The following is a 16,374-nucleotide window of genomic DNA, read 5'->3' as shown; positions in this document are numbered from 1 at the left end:
ATAATTCATTAGTTTTTGACCATTTTCTCTTCAAAAGAATTGGTGGCCACTCTTGTTGCAAACAAGAGTAGATTCCTCAAACCATCAAGCCAAAGGAAAGATCACAAAAATTCATGTAAGTTAGAAATCCTACTTTTTCTTTATTCCATTTAATGGTTTTCTAATTTTTGTTTTCTTTAAAATAAAAAATGATGCTATGCCTTGTTGAAAAGGCTTTCCCCCTCTCTTCATTCTTGAATTCAGCCTTTCTTTATCTTAGATGTGTAATCAAATTGTTAGAATTAAACCTTTCATATTGTTTCTCTTTAGAAAGTGGGATTTGGTTAGTTTAGAATGATTTAAACCATTTGGGATAATTTCTAAGTAACTTGAGAATGAAAAAAATTTGAAAAATGGTCAGCCATACAAAGGAGGTTATGGCAATTTTTTTTAAATTTTGTGAAATAAGTTTTATCTTTTATTATTCAAAAAGAGTAATCCCCACCACTTGTGTATTCTAAAAGTGTTATTTTTATGCATAGAAAAATGCATATTAGAAATATTTTTATAATAAAAGTGTTGTTTTCATTAGAATTAATTTCTATGCATAGAAAGATGCATATTGGGAATATTTTGATTATAAAAGTGTTACTTTCATCAAAATTGATTTTTATGCATAAAAGAATTTTTTTATTATAAAAGTATTACTTTCATTAAAATTGAATTTATGCATAAATAGATGCATAAAATAATTTCTTTATAAAAGCGTTACTTTCATCAAATTTTGATTTTATGCATAAAAAGATGCATAAAGAAAATTATTTTTATTTCAAAAGAGTTATTCTCATCAATTTTGATTTTATGCATAGAAAGATGCATAAAGAAATTTATTTTTAATTCAAAAGAGTTATTCTCATCAAATTTGATTTTATGCATAGAAAGATGCATAAAGAAATTTATTTTTAATTCAAAAGAGTTATTCTCATCAATTTTGATTTTATGCATAGAAAGATGCATAAAGAAATTTATTTTTATTTCAAAAGAGTTATTCTTATCAAATTTGATTTTATGCATAGAAAGATGCATAAAGAAATTTATTTTTATTTTCAAAGAGTTATTATCATTAAAATTGAATTTATGCATAGAAAGATGCATAAAAGATTTATTTTTTATTTCGAAAGTGTTATTCTCCTTAAAATTAAATTTATGCATAAACGGATTTTTATAAAAGTGTTATTTCCCACTAAAGTTGTTCTTATGCATAAATAGATACGTAAAGAATCTTTATATAAAAAATAAGAATTCTATTACATTCTATAAATAGATGTGATAAGATGTGATATGAATCAGATAGATGAGAATGAATAGAGGGGATGGATGTGATGAGAATAGAAGTGATGAGAATGAGAGGTAAATAGATGTGATGAGATGGGATGCGAATCAGATAGATGGGAATGAATGGATGGATAGATGTGATGAGAATAAATAGATGTGATGAGAGGTAAATAGATGTGATATGAATCAGATAGATGAGAATGAATAGAGGATGGATGTGATGAGAATAGAAGTGATGAGAATGAGAGGTAAATAGATGTGATATGAATCAGATAGATGAGAATGAATAGAGGATGGATGTGATGAGAATAGAAGTGATGAGACTGAGAGGTAAATAGATGTGATGAGATGGGATGCGAATCAGATAGATGGGAATGAATGGATGGATGGATGTGATGAGAATAGAAGTGATGAGAATGAGAGGTAAATGGATGGATGGATGTGATGAGAATAGAAGTGATGAGAATGAGAGGTAAATAGATGTGATGATATGTGATGCAAATCAAATAGATGGGAATGAATGGATGGATGGATGCGATGAGAATAGGAGTGACGAGAATGTGAGGTGAATAGTGTGATGAGATATAATGCGAATCAGATAGATGGGAAAGAATGGATGGATGGATGTGATGAGAATAGAAGTGATGAGAATGAAAGGTAAATAGATGTGATGATATGTGATGCGAATCAGATAAATGTGAATGAATAGATGAGACGTGATGTCATGTGAATCAGGATGTAAATGAATGATAAAGGATGTGAATGAATGTGATAACATGTGAATCAGGATGTGAATGAATGGTAAGGGACATGAATGAATGTGTTAGCATGTGAATCGGGATGTGAATGAATGAGATGTGATGTGAAATGGATGTGATAAGATGCGATGTAAACTGGATAGATGTTAATGTATGTGAAGTGATGAGATATATGGGTAGGTGCAAGTAGATGTGATCTGATGATGAGGATATATGGGTAGGTGCAAGTAGATGTGATCTGATGATGAGGATAAATGAGGAAATAAGTGATGAGTTAAAAAAAGATGTGATTAGATGAGAATGGGAATACTTATGAAATGAATGTGGATTGATGTGTGGGTAATGTGGATTGATGTGGATGGATGAGTGGATAATGTGGATTGATGTGGATGATGTGGATGGATGTATGGATGATATGGATTGATGTGTGGGTAATGTGGATTGATGTGAATGGATGTATGAATGATGTAAATTAATGTGTGGGTAATGTGGATTGACGTGTGGATGGATGTATGAATGATGTGGATTAATGTGTGGGTAATGTGGATTGACGTGTGGATGGATGAGTGGATAATGTGGATTGATGTGGATGATATGGATTGATGTGTGGATAATGTTATGGATTGATGTGAATGTATGTATGGATGATGTGGATTGATGTGTGGATAATGTGGATTGATATGGATGGATGTATGGATGATGTGGATTAATGTGTGGATGAATGTGGATGGATGTATGGAAGATGTGGATGGATGTGTGGATAATGTGGATAATCTTCAGATGGAAGTATCGCAATTGTATGGAATCCCTGACTTGCTTGAGGCCTAGACATGATGGTATTTACATTATAGTTCCAAGGACCGTGACTACCCGTATATACCGAGGGTATAACTACAAATCTTTACTGGTAGTATATATACGAGTAAATCTAAGACTTGAAATTATAAGCATTAATACTATATCCAAATGATGAATTCGAATGTGGTTGATATGATTTTAAATTCTGGTCGAGAACTGATGAGTTGATTTGGATTTTGATTGAAAAATGAAGATTCTTGAATTTTGGTTGAAATGTAATAAATTAAGCAAAACCACAATGAGGATGAACGGGACGAGTCCCTGTGATGATGTTCGTAGCTGGAATGACGTTAATGACTTCAGCAAATCACTATGAGATTAGTGGATTGTGCTGGCAGATTGCTGCTGTTAACATTTGACCCAGTGGATCAAGTTAAGGGATGTCAAATTAAAAATCTGTATAATTGAAAATTTCCATGAAGGACTGTTCAAATAGAAAATTCGGTCTAATGGACCATTATTGTGATAAGGATTTGAATGATACAATCTGAGTGAATTATTATTTGATGATATGTTTTATATAAGGGATCTTTATCCCAAGATTCTATTGGGTTCACCAGACTATAAGGAATCCCATAATCAGTTGGATCTTAAGGAAAAGAGTTCTCCTCTAATTGCGAGATGAGGACATCTCGTGTTTTTTAAGTGGGGTAGGATGTAAGATTCCTCCCTTCAGCTTTTGAGGTGTGCAGGTGTAAACACCTCCCCTTCTGATCTTATAATTATTCCCCTCTCTGAAATAAAAGAAAGATCATGTTTTACCTTGTTTTGGCCTAGAGAGAGAAAATGTCTAGAGGGAGGTAATTCAAAATTGAGATATTTTTGGTTATAAAAATCCTCCTAGTGTCTAAAATGGTTTCCCCTGAAATAGATATTCAAAAAGAAATTTCCAATGTGCAATTGGAAATAAATTGAAATTAGGTAAAAAGGACCTTAGCCTAAGGGTCCAGATTTTCTCAAATTTTTGAATTAAGGTTCTTATGGACCAATTACATTAATCCAAATGTAGGGAGGAGATAAATTGAAGAATAAAAAGAAATCCTCCCAAAAATGAGTATTATCCCAAGCCACAAATGTATAGCCACCTAGATCAAACACAAAGTGTTTCCGCCCCACCCAATGAAAGATAGTCACAAAGGATGCCAGGATTAAACGAAAATCCCCAAAATGCACCATCAAGATAATAACATGAATATTTGCCCGAATCAAAGATGAATGTGTCATGATGTTGTGCCACATCCATAAGTACACTACTCGCCAAATGGTCTTCAACATGACTAAAAGTGAATGCTCCACAAACAATATTTGTATCAATGTACAAGAAACCATGAGCATCACAAAAGAATGTCTTGTAATAATCAAAATCAATGTTTGGATCAAAAGCTGATGTATCATGATGGAATGTCTCATCATCTAAACCAAATTGACCTATATAGCATCCACAATAAACACACATGAATACCTCGTAGGGCATAATCAATATCATCATGAGAAATCTATGAGCATCAAAGAAGAATGCCTCATAACAATCTAAATTACACCAAACCATGGGTAAACCGATGTCATCAACACAAGAACCATCTGGCAACTCAATTAAAGCATGGTCTACATAAACATGATCCATAGCATGTATATATCCATAGAAGCATAATCTGCATGAACATACTCATCATGATCATGATCCTCCTCATATGAAACCACATGAACATGGTCTCCAACATATGTGTCAAAGTCTCGTGGACATCTAATGCAACACCAATATAAGAAGGATCCACATCAAATACATATAAGTATGCTCACCATGTACCAAATCATCAATACATAAGCATGATCACCATATACAAATCATCATATTTATGATCACCATATTTATAATCATCATCACATATATGACCATCCCAATCATGGACATGATCCTCATATGTATGATAAACATGTGATCAACATATGATGCTCCCATGCATCATCAATTCTATGATCTTGCCACTATATCAAGGTCTCACCTCAATGAAGTCATCACTACCCTCATGTATAATGTCCGGTTGCTTAAACACATGAATTATATCAACATGAACGCTATCAAGAAATCTATGAGAACTAGGAGTGGTCAAATCAAGAATGCCTCGACATGTGAAAACTCTAGACAAGTAGCCTAACACATCTTAACATAAGAAGCTTAAACCTATACTCCTCATGGTGCATCGTATGCTCATAGTCATTCCATGATCCAATATGTGAAGTTTCATCAACTTCATATGTAGTAACAATAGATGCGTCACTAATTGAATGCTCTCAATCCTTGGATAGATCCTCATGATAGCCTAATGCATCCAAACCCTCATGATTGCCTAATGTATACCAATGATCCTTAGGAAGGTAAGTAGGCATGATGATGCCTATCCTCAGGATCATGTCCACATGATCTAGCTCACACTTCACTATCACATACATCATCATCGTGTGTATCACACACATTTATCACCATGTGCATATGTAGCAATATTATCATGCGCATATATGATACATTTGAATCTGTATGGCATACATCCATTGCTAGAATACAATTGTAGAACCAACTCAAGAATGTAGGATACTTGTGTAATTCATCGAAAGAAGAATCATCCCATGCGAACAATACCAAACCATCCCAATAAATGAAGTTGCCATGTGCAAACCATCTAGACTATGTGACACATATGTTACCTCATCAAACAAATGCCTCAAATGACCAGGTAATCAAACCCTCAAGCTCAACGTTTAATCATGGCATAAGTATGCTGCCTTGTCATAGCACGAAGTCAATACATGAAGATCTTAAGCCTTGAAGTGCCAAAGGTACCTGTGAACTCAAAAAAAGATATGTCAACTATGACACAAAACGGCAACTCAAAATAATGAGCATAGAGTCATGATAACAATGCATGAGCAAATCTCCTACAATCAAAATCTGAGATGGTATCTAAGTGATGCCAATGATGATGAGAGCGCGCACCACAACGATCATAAAAATAATAACCCATGGTCACGTGTGAATGAACACCAATTACAAAACATACACCACCTAAGACACTTAAACCTAACACCAAAGTCCCCAACAATGCTCAATGCATGCACAAATCTGCATAACTGCATGGAAACAACTCCAACACAACTCAAACATGTTCACCAGACACAAAAATTACCTTTGCATACGAGCAATACACACATGCCCACAATACATAAAAATTGCATGTGCATATATATGAGCAATCTCTTGTACGAGGGAGGATGTGTCAGTAAAGGTGGATGGGCAAGTAGATGTGAATGAACAAGAGTGTGAAAAGAGGAAGATGACAAGTTTGCAAAATTTAGCCTTGGGGCCCTCAGAAGGAGAATTTTCACTACTAGGTAGGAAGAAGCCTGATAGGTACTTATTTAAATTAGCTGAAGATAAAGGTAGTAGGGAATTGGTAGGGTAAATCAAGGATGAGAATGGGTAGGAGCTAGGGGAGATTGACCAGGTGGCAAGGAAATGGGTTGAAATTTTGGGGTCTACATTAAGCTTGAAAGAGGATGGGTCCAAAAGAAGGTTCCTAGCTGAAAACAACCTCTTAAACCTAGTGAATCTAAGAATCAATTCAGATAAGGCCATATGGATGGCAAGAGAAGTGGATCATGATGAATGTTGGGTAGCCCTCGTCAAATTGGATAAGGAAAAATCTCCAGGATGGGATGGGATCTCAGTGGAATTCTTTATCTCCTTCTGGCCTTCACTTAAGGATATAGTTTGGAATATTTGTAGAGAGGCTTTCAACTCTGGATTCTTGCAAAAATATCCTAAGGAGGGAGTGGTGAAGCTCATCCCTAAAAAAGTTCCATGTAGTAGCAGATTCAACCACGAGAGACCCATTTCCTTGCTACTTGCCATATATAAAATACTTGCCAAAGTCATTGCATTAAGGATTTCTGTGTTCAAGAAGTTGTGTCCACGAAACAATATGGGTTCATATAAAGGGAAGGTCCATCGATGAACAGTATACTTGCTACAATGATAGGGAGGGATGTAGCTCAAAGAACCGATCAGAAGTGTATTATGCTTTAGCTAGACCTGGAAAAGGCTTATGATAGGATTCATTGGTCCTTTGTGGCTTGCAAATGTAATGGAAAAGTTAGGGTTTGGCTTCAAGATATCCTCCTGCATTTTCACCCTCTCTTGGGGGTTTCTCTAGACTTCTCCTAAATGCCAATAAGACAGGGTTGTCATCTTGCTCCTTCGCTCTTTGCTATTGCCTCACACCCCCTTATTGGGGCCATTGAAGATGCTACTAAAAAAGGGAGGGTGGTTGGACTAAAGCTGAGGAGTGGGGAGAAACTAGGAACCTAATGTTTTATTGATGATTCTTTACTATTTCTAAGGGCATAAAATGACAATGTGAGACGTGATTTGTCCATAATACAGGAAGTTTTTGATGCTTCTGGCTCCAAATGCAATATTCAAAAATCTAAAATAATTAGTCTAATCGAGGACAATGACTGGCCTAGAAAGATGGGCTGTGAGGTGGTCAAGAGAGGCCAAATCACTAGGCATTTGGGAGTCCCCTTTGGAATGGAGGTTACCAACAAGCAAATATCTGATTAGGCCTTAGAAAGATTTTTCCAAAAATTGAAAAAATGGGAAGGGTAACGATTCCATTCCATGATAGATTTGGGTATCTTGCATCTCCCTACTCATGCTTTCCAGAATTCTCTTCTTCTTTCGAAATGCCTACTTCAAGAAGAGGTTTGGTCGAGAATGTTTAAAGATGTGGTAGAAGACTCACTTGTCCTTCAGAAAGGCATCTGTCAACTAGAGAAACAAGCTACTTTCTTTTGCTCCCCTCTAGATTTCATACTCCCCCTTTTGTAACTTTCTATGTGGAAAATGGAAGGAAGCGATGAACTTGACTTACTGGGATGGTTGCCCCAAAGTAACAAGCAACTCCTTTCTCAACTCAGGGTTGTGGTGGTTTCATAACAAAGGGTTTAGAAGACTAGCTGATTGCTGGGATTGGTCACTAGTGGCAGGCTGGAAAGAGCTATATCAATTCGTGATAGATTTTGGATTACTTCCCAAAAGAGAGGCAGCTAGTAGGACAAATGATGGCAAAAATGCATGAAGTATGGGTATCCATTACCTTTGATGACTCCTACTAGATAAAGACTAGATGTTTCAATGGAGTAAAGTCGGATAAAGCGACAACTAAGGTCCTATACCTAGAATCGAGGAAAAGTGAATTGAACACTGAATATTGTAATAGGGTCTTGAAAGTAAACTAGAAAGTTGGAACTTGCAGGAAGAGGTGAAAACACATATGGGAGGAGGCGAACATCCCCTTGAAATTTAAGGTTTTTCTATGGAGAGTCTACATGCTAGTCCTTCCCCTTGGGACTAAACTTCTTCAAAGGAAATTCACCTCAAGTTGTTACCCCAGGTGTAGAACAACCTTGGAGGATGGGAGACATGCTTTCTGGGAGTGCCTTGCCACATTAGGGGAACTTGGGCTAGAATTGGGAAATGGGTAGTAGCCAAGTCCCTAGGAGTTCAGGGTCTTTGGGGGGATTGGGTTTTTGGTAGGGGAGTTGATACACTGAGGATGTAATCAGTTTATTATTTAACATTATTAGATTTGGTTGCTTATGGGAGATATGGGTTTCCAGGAACAATATAGTCTTTTAGAAAGGGGGAAATACTAGTCTAGATGTAATTGAGCTGATGTATAAATGTAATCATTTGTGTTGGTCCATATATTATGTTAACAAGTTAAATAATGCTAACATGTTCTAGGCAATATACTCTCTCTAGATTGGGATTAGTTAATCTGCTGATTAGTAGACCCTTGTACATACTAGGTTTCCTAAGTTTTGGTTTTATGTAGGGGTACTTAGGTTATAATGTGAAGGCAAGGCTTCCCAAATATGGGCCAAAGACAAGAAGGTGGTACCTCAAAGAAAAATACCCCATCTACACCTTTGTGGCCTTTGTGAAGGTATGGGTCTTGGAGAAGCTAACTCCCAAAGGTTGTACCTCTAAAACAATGATGATAACATGCATGTAGCTAGGGTACCATGTTTCTTGGAGCCAATCCTCCTTTGTTTAGGAAGATGATAGATGGGATCTTTTATGTAAGCTGCTCAATTACAATGTACATGATAAGGAATAGGCTTTCTATACAAGCTACTCAATTGCAATGTAAATGATCTAGAATAGGCTTTGGCATAGGGCCTCTCTGAACTTTTTTGTAAAGATCCTTCAATGATAATATTATCTATATATCTATTTTCCAAAAAAATTTGGAGTTGGTGGGTCACTATTTTGGGTACATACTTTTCATAATTCAAACTATGATTTTCACAAATTAAAGCTAAAAATAGTATTTCTCCAGTATGGGGAGACATTTGCTTCAAAACTTTTGATGTTTGGTGCCGCAGCTTTTTCTTCTTCTTCTTTTTTTTCCCCTTTTGTTTCTGGGCATGTGTCTCTTGGGCTGCTTCAAGCTGCACATTGAGCTTTTCTTAGGTGTAGAAGATTATTATTATTTTTTGTGCTCAATCATTGTGTTCTTTCCTTTGTCGAGGACTCTTCTTTCAAATTCAGCTTTCGTTGTGTGTTTGTGTAGAGCAAGTTACCCTTCTTTTACTATATCTGAAATATCATCATATTCTGCCACATGGCTTGCCTGTTCTTAATCACCATCTCTACAATGGTTACCTTGTTATGCTTGTAAGCATCTTCACTATGGAATAAGCTCATGCTCCCCTACATTTAACTATAGGTTCTCATTTGCTCATGGAAGTGAGCAGGGATATGCTCACTTCATAAACATGAGTGAAGATAACATGTGAATGAAGGCCATTCACGATCGTGGGTGAGAAGACATCGGGGGTGAATGTAGTGTGAACTCTTGAGTGAGTATAAATTCATAAATGTGAGCGACGTGATGTAATAGAGAATCTCTTGTGCACAAATATTAAAGCTGAGGTTAGGGAAAATAGAGCAATCACCATGAAACCTTATATGTAATCAAGGTAGAAACCAATGACGTTGCTAAAGTGGTTTAGCTTCTCACCTTTGAGGGTGGAAATAGCCTTCCATAAGCCAAATGTGTGGAAGACAAAGGCTCCATGATTGTCCAAAAGATACCAATGGTGGCCCATGAGCCCCCTTTTATTCTTGATTCCATGACCATAGTTGCTAGACCTAACTAATAAAGTTACTAGTTCATTACAAACCATTCTTTCCTAAATAAAGTTGCTAATTTATTAAAAATCATCGCTTCCCAAAGTTTTTATCCTCAAAATCTATCATATGTACCATTAGCTATATCTCAAATATACACATCAATGAGAAGTGAAGGTTTTATCATATCCATAAGACCATAAGAATAGATGGAAGGATATCCAAAAGTAGCCATCCCAATAAAAAAAGCTCCATGATTCCATATCATAGTTGATGCAAAAAAGCTAGATCCTCCTATCATGCAAAAAGAGTGCCCTTAATCTACCACCAAAAGATAGTGTTGAAGCCTCCAAAAAATGAATAGGTGGGCCAAGAACAAGCTTAGAAAGCTTCAGGCTATAAACTTCAACCACAAAATGAAGAATATTGATCAATTCACATGTAGAGGACTGTTATTATGTCAGTTGAAAACTCTTGTAATTCCTTCATAAAAGAGCCTACCCACCATTAATAATCATTTCCACCATATTGTAATAAATTAATTAATGACTAATCAAGCTCTTATGCTTCACCTTAAAATGAGCTATAAATGAATTATACACAATTCCAAACACCCCCCACATCATAAGTCTTCATCATAATAGCCATTGGAATGCATTGGGATAAAGAAAAGACCCCCAAAAATACCAATGCAAAATCTATCCAAAAAATTACAGAATATATATCTCTCCATATAAGAGTCAAAAATTCTATAAAAATCATAGAATATATATCTCTCCATATAAGAGTCAAAAATTCTATAAAAATCATGCCACATGGTTGAGAAACAACCTTCTAGATAGACCTTGTTGTTGCACATAGGAAAGTGGTTGCCATGCAATCTCATCCAAGGGTAAAAGCTTCCATTTGATGAAGGAACTCCTCTATGCTTCTATTTCTCAACTCTCTTATCCTTCTTCCCACAATCCTCTCTAACTCATAAAGATTTCTCCCTCTTTATCCATAGGTGGAAGCTCTTCCACTTCATGAGATATAGAACCCACATACTCTTGAGATTGGATGCATGGAATAAATTAAGGATTCTAGTAGAAGGAGGAAGGTCAAGATTGTAGGGTAAATCACCAACCCTTTTTAGTATTAGGTATGGACCATAGTACCTATAAGAAAAATTGGGATTAGTGGAACCTTTAAGAGTGTTGTGGTAGCTCTTTGGTAGCTTTAAGAGTAAATAATCTTGTTCTTGAAACTTCACATTATGTTTATGCTCATCCACATTACCCTTCATGACTTTTTGTGCTTTCTTCATGTTATCCTTGCATAATCAAAGAAGTTGTCTCATTCTCTCCAACTCTTATTTAGCCAATGGGTTGACCACCTTATCTTCTTTAGAAGGCTATATGAGACACATACACTTGATACCCATAAGAGCTTCAAAGAGGGAGACATCCAATGCTCAAATGCTTGCTGGAATTATGACAAAATTCAGCAAGATATAGCCATTCATGACAATAATGCCTCAAACACACCTCATAGCCACTTATTAGTACACTGTATTTGCCCATCCATTTGAGAATAATAGACTATAGATGGAGTGATTTGTGTGCCCATGTTGTAAGGTTCCCCCCTTCCAAAATAGGGGAAACACTTAAGATAGTCTACTAAGTCTTAACTTGGAGAAAATTTTCTATTCATCGACACCTTAACCAGGCAGAGATTCAAGGATACGATTCATGGGTAAGACCTAGTCCTATTCCCCGCAGCAGGGGGAGCGTGATCTTCTAAAAGTCAAATCACCCATAGGGTAATTGATCATAAATTGGGCAACTACTAGCCTTGATTTCTAGAGACAACGCTTTTTTTCTCATCCATGCAAGGCACAGTCGCCCGCCGCTGGCCTAGTCTTTTAGGATAGAATTTCCCAAGAACCTATTTATCTAGCATAGGGCTTTCACTTAATTTGTTGGAAAACTACCCGACTAATCGGGTCCACCCATCCATAGGATGGTGCCATCGGGGCATTCCATCCTCCCACTTTCCACTCTACTCACATGTCAATTTTGTTTTCTAATTATTCTACCACACTGTTTGACATAAATAGACATGTTCTTTAATTAAGGCCCTTTTAAAACAGCCTTTTTCCATAGTACAATAATGCCAAAGACAAGGATTATAAAAAAAGTTTATACATGAATCAATTCCATACAAGCCAAATCGGCTCTCTTATTCTTTTCCTTTATACTGCCAATGATCTAGAATTCAGCCTTCCAGCCTCTACATGCGGGGCAAAACCCTATGAGACCATACACCTCATCGTCGGCCGCCGCTGGCGAGGACTCAAGCCGGCCTGTCGCCCTCTCAGGCTCCGTCGCTCGATCCTCCCGTCCCTCAGAGAGATGTGTGCACACTAGGGTGGGCTTAATCACCGCACTATCCTGGGCCCTCAGAACTAGACACCATCATAATCTCTCACCTCAATCAGCGAACCTTATTCCCCCAATGGTATGAGGGATACCTTTTCGGGCTTTGCTAATGACACCGCCCGGCTACACAAGCATGGAACGGAGTTAGCGTCGAAGCCAGGAAAAACTTGCACTCTTTCTCTTAAAGATAACAATTTCAATACAATTTATTGAATACAGCATCACTTCAAATCGTAGCTTCATACAATTTTATTTCATTATTTTAAAAGAAAAAGATACACATTTATTAATACTAATTTAAAAAAAACTCTTCTTTAAAAGATAACCAAGCTGACCTGGCCACCATTTCCTTGAGGGGCTTATAGCGGGAGGAGGGTTGGGGCCGCATTAAGAGCATCTTCTCTAACGTCATTGTTGCGCGCTCCTCCCAAGGCAATATTATGGCATTTTTGAGATGGGGCCATCTTGGACGTCGCCTTATAGGGCTCGCTGTCGTGGTCGAAACGCTCCAGTCATATCTCAATTCCGAGATTGTTTGCTCACCGTATGAGCAAAAGACCACAGTGCATAAACCCTCTCTAAGGTCAAAACCTCTTGCTAAAGTCCACGCAAATGGGGGGGCGGGGAATTTGTGAGATGTCCTTAACAAAAACGTTTTGCTGAAGGGGAGAAGAGTGCTGCTGTAAGTCTCTTCACACGGGGGGAGGGAGAAGAGTTAAGGACAGAAAAGTTGCCTTATCTAAAAAGTGGCAAATGAGGGGGTGTTGAGAGGGGCAGCTGCACTGTAGCAAGTACACTACGCAGGGATAGAAGGCCGTATAGACGACGACACGGTAAAGTATAGGCTATGCAGAAATGCGTGTTGCCCATGGAGCACCCCAGGGGTTTATATAGCTGTGGGGTATGGGTGTGGGTGATGTGCAAAGCAAGGTCGAAAGGATGGTGTGCCGACAATGGCTGTGGATCAGTGGCTTGCATGGCTTTGAGGAAAAGGTACGGTGGCGGTTAACAGGGAAAGGAGTGGTACGCATGTACCTTATCTGGTCAGAGGCAGCATGGGTGTCCACGTAGCGGTGCATGTGGACCACACAGTGGGTGGCCGAACTTTGGCTCTTGTGCGGCCATCGTACGGGCACCCTGGTAAGTGTGTACGGTCCCTTTTTTGGGGTGGGGTCTCCAAATTTGGGGCGTCGGCCTCGATTTGCATGTCGAACCGCCCGGGGGGAGGGGCTTTTTTTTTTGTCCGGGATGTTCCCCTAGTCGGGGGGGGTGCGGACTATTCGTCTCGATCGGACGCCCAGTCATGCATTTATTAAGGTTTAAAGGTCGTCACCTTTTAACTAAAAATAACCAAAATTTACGTATAAGCTTGATCTGGTGTCCGTTTTGGATGCTGTAAAATCCTAAATTAGGGTAAAATCGCATGTAGATTCTAAATTTGGACTCAAAATTTGAAGATTCTAAGTAGAAATGGCTCATTCAATAAAATCATTGATTTTTATACCATAAAAACTCATAAATTCATCTATTACATGGACATTTCTTTATTAGTGAAGATGGGTATGTTACATCCTTCCCCCCTTAAAGAAATCGAGATGTCCTCATCTCGTCATGAATTGGGGATAATCCTTTAAGAGTGTAGCTTCATCTTCCCAAGTTGCATCCTCTTCAGGGTAATCTTTCCACTAGATGTTCTACAAGAGTTCTATTTTGGAGTTGCCTTTCCCTAGAATCTATGATCCTACTGGTGGGCTGTAATTCAAGGACTCCTTGAGTAGGGATTACAACTTGTTCATCATCAAGAATATGATCGAGACTGGGTACATAAGGTTTTAACAAACTTACATGAAATACATTGTGGACTTTGATATGGGCTGGGAGCTGGAGTTTATAGGTACTTTTACCTAGACACTTGATAACTGTATAAGGACCACAATAACTAGGGCTGAGCTTCTTATATTTCCCAAGTGATAGAGAACTTCATTTGGGTCGCACTCATAGAAGAACTTTGTCTCCTTCCTTGAAGATCCTTTCAGACCTCTTAGTGTCAGCATAATGCTTTTACCGATCTTGAGCAGCTTTAACATCTTTTTGGATTGCCTTGGTTTGTTAAGAACAGGTGCCCCCCAAGGAGAGCTACTGGGGTGTACGAATCCTTGTTCAATGAGTTGGGAAAGTTGCTCTTTAAGTTCAATGGCTTCACGAAGGGACATTTTATAGGGCGTTTTTGAGACGGGTTGAGCTCTAGGAATCACCTCAATTTCATGATCGACTTCTCAAGGAGGCGGTAGCCCTGTAAGCTTGTCTCAGGGAAGATGTCAGAGAATTCTTGGAGCTAAGAGGGTTTTGTCTCCTTACTAGGTTCAATGGCTTTGTTGAGCTTGACTAAGAAAACTTGATGACCCTTACGTGCTCCCTTGAGAAGATGTTTTGCCTTGACTACCCTAGATTTAGGTTTTCCTGTTTTCCCCTGAACCGGATATTACTTGGCCATGCTCATTTTCAAAAGTGATACTCCCCTGGTTACAGTGAATGCTAGCTTTGTTTGCAATTAACCAGTCCATCCCAAGGATTCCTTCATAAATTCCTAATGGCAAGACTCTAAAGTGGTCAATGAATTTGCTCATTACCTAGCTCAAAATCAAGGTTCCCTACAGAGTGGCGAAACACTACTTCTTTCCCACTGGCTAACTCTACAATCATTCTTCTAGCTATTTTTTGACCTAAGTTTAATTCGGACTTTGGTGTTCTACTACCGCATGGACGGTGGTGCGCTCTTCTTCAGCCATTTCCAAGGTCGGTTCTTCACTTATAATGCAGGCGGTCCTAGCAACTGCTCCTCCGCGGCCTCTGCCACCACGTCCACCGCCTCTTGCACCTTGGTGGATAGGGGTTCCATGGCCTTGATTTCCTTTGCCACCTTGGGGAAATGATATTGCCATCTTGGGATAGTTGGCCCTAAAGTGTCCTGGCTCATTGCATTCAAAACACAGAGGGCCTTCTCTGGAAGAAGCAGCATATGAGCGGGGGATAAAAGAGTTGCTTTGTCGTCCTCTATTTTAGTAGGGGAAATTCTGTTGGGGTTTCTTTTAGGGTTGATCTTTAGGATTTTTCTCAAGATAAGATTTGTTTTGAGGCTTAGCTTTGTCAGTCCTCATTTCTTTCACAAGGGGCTTTGCTCGTATGAGAGCATCCTGTAATGTTCTTGGCCTCAGTGCTTCAAGGCGGGAATCTAAGGGTTCATTTAACCATTGGCAAAAACGAGCCACTTGCTGGGAAGTAGTCATAGCTAGGGCATACTTCCAAAGAGTGATAAATTTGGAATAGTAGTCCTCAAGATTTAAGGTACACTGCCTAAGAATAAAAAACTCATTCATCTTTATGGATTCATGGGATGGGGGAAGATATCTTTCCTTCACGGCCTGCTTGATGTCTTCCCACATTTGAGAATGCTCGGTGACTCCCTTGTCACGACACCAATGTTTCCACCAGAGTTTAGCATCTCCGATGCGGCAAAATCGTGCAAGCATAGATTGATTTGCTACTCTAGCAGAGAAATAATTGTCCATTGCTTCAATCCACACTTCAATATCCTTCTCAATCTTTGAACCTTCTCCTTTAAAGAAGGGAGGTTGCATTTGCTTGAGCAGGAGCTTCTTCTCTTGGGGATATCAGTGTAAAGCGCATTGGGAAGTGGAGGTTGATCGTCCTGGCCATCATTATAAAAACAATTTTAAGATTACAAGATTCATACTTGCACAACGCTTATTTTGGAGAGTAAAACATTGAAATCATTTTATTTTTAAATATTTACAAGGATGAGTTTTAT

This window comes from Cibotium barometz, chromosome 55 (assembly GCF_041138505.1).
Source record: "Cibotium barometz isolate CiBa-2024 chromosome 55, ASM4113850v1, whole genome shotgun sequence".
NCBI lineage: Eukaryota > Viridiplantae > Streptophyta > Polypodiopsida > Cyatheales > Cibotiaceae > Cibotium > Cibotium barometz.
Note: the sequence above shows the minus strand (reverse complement) of the source record.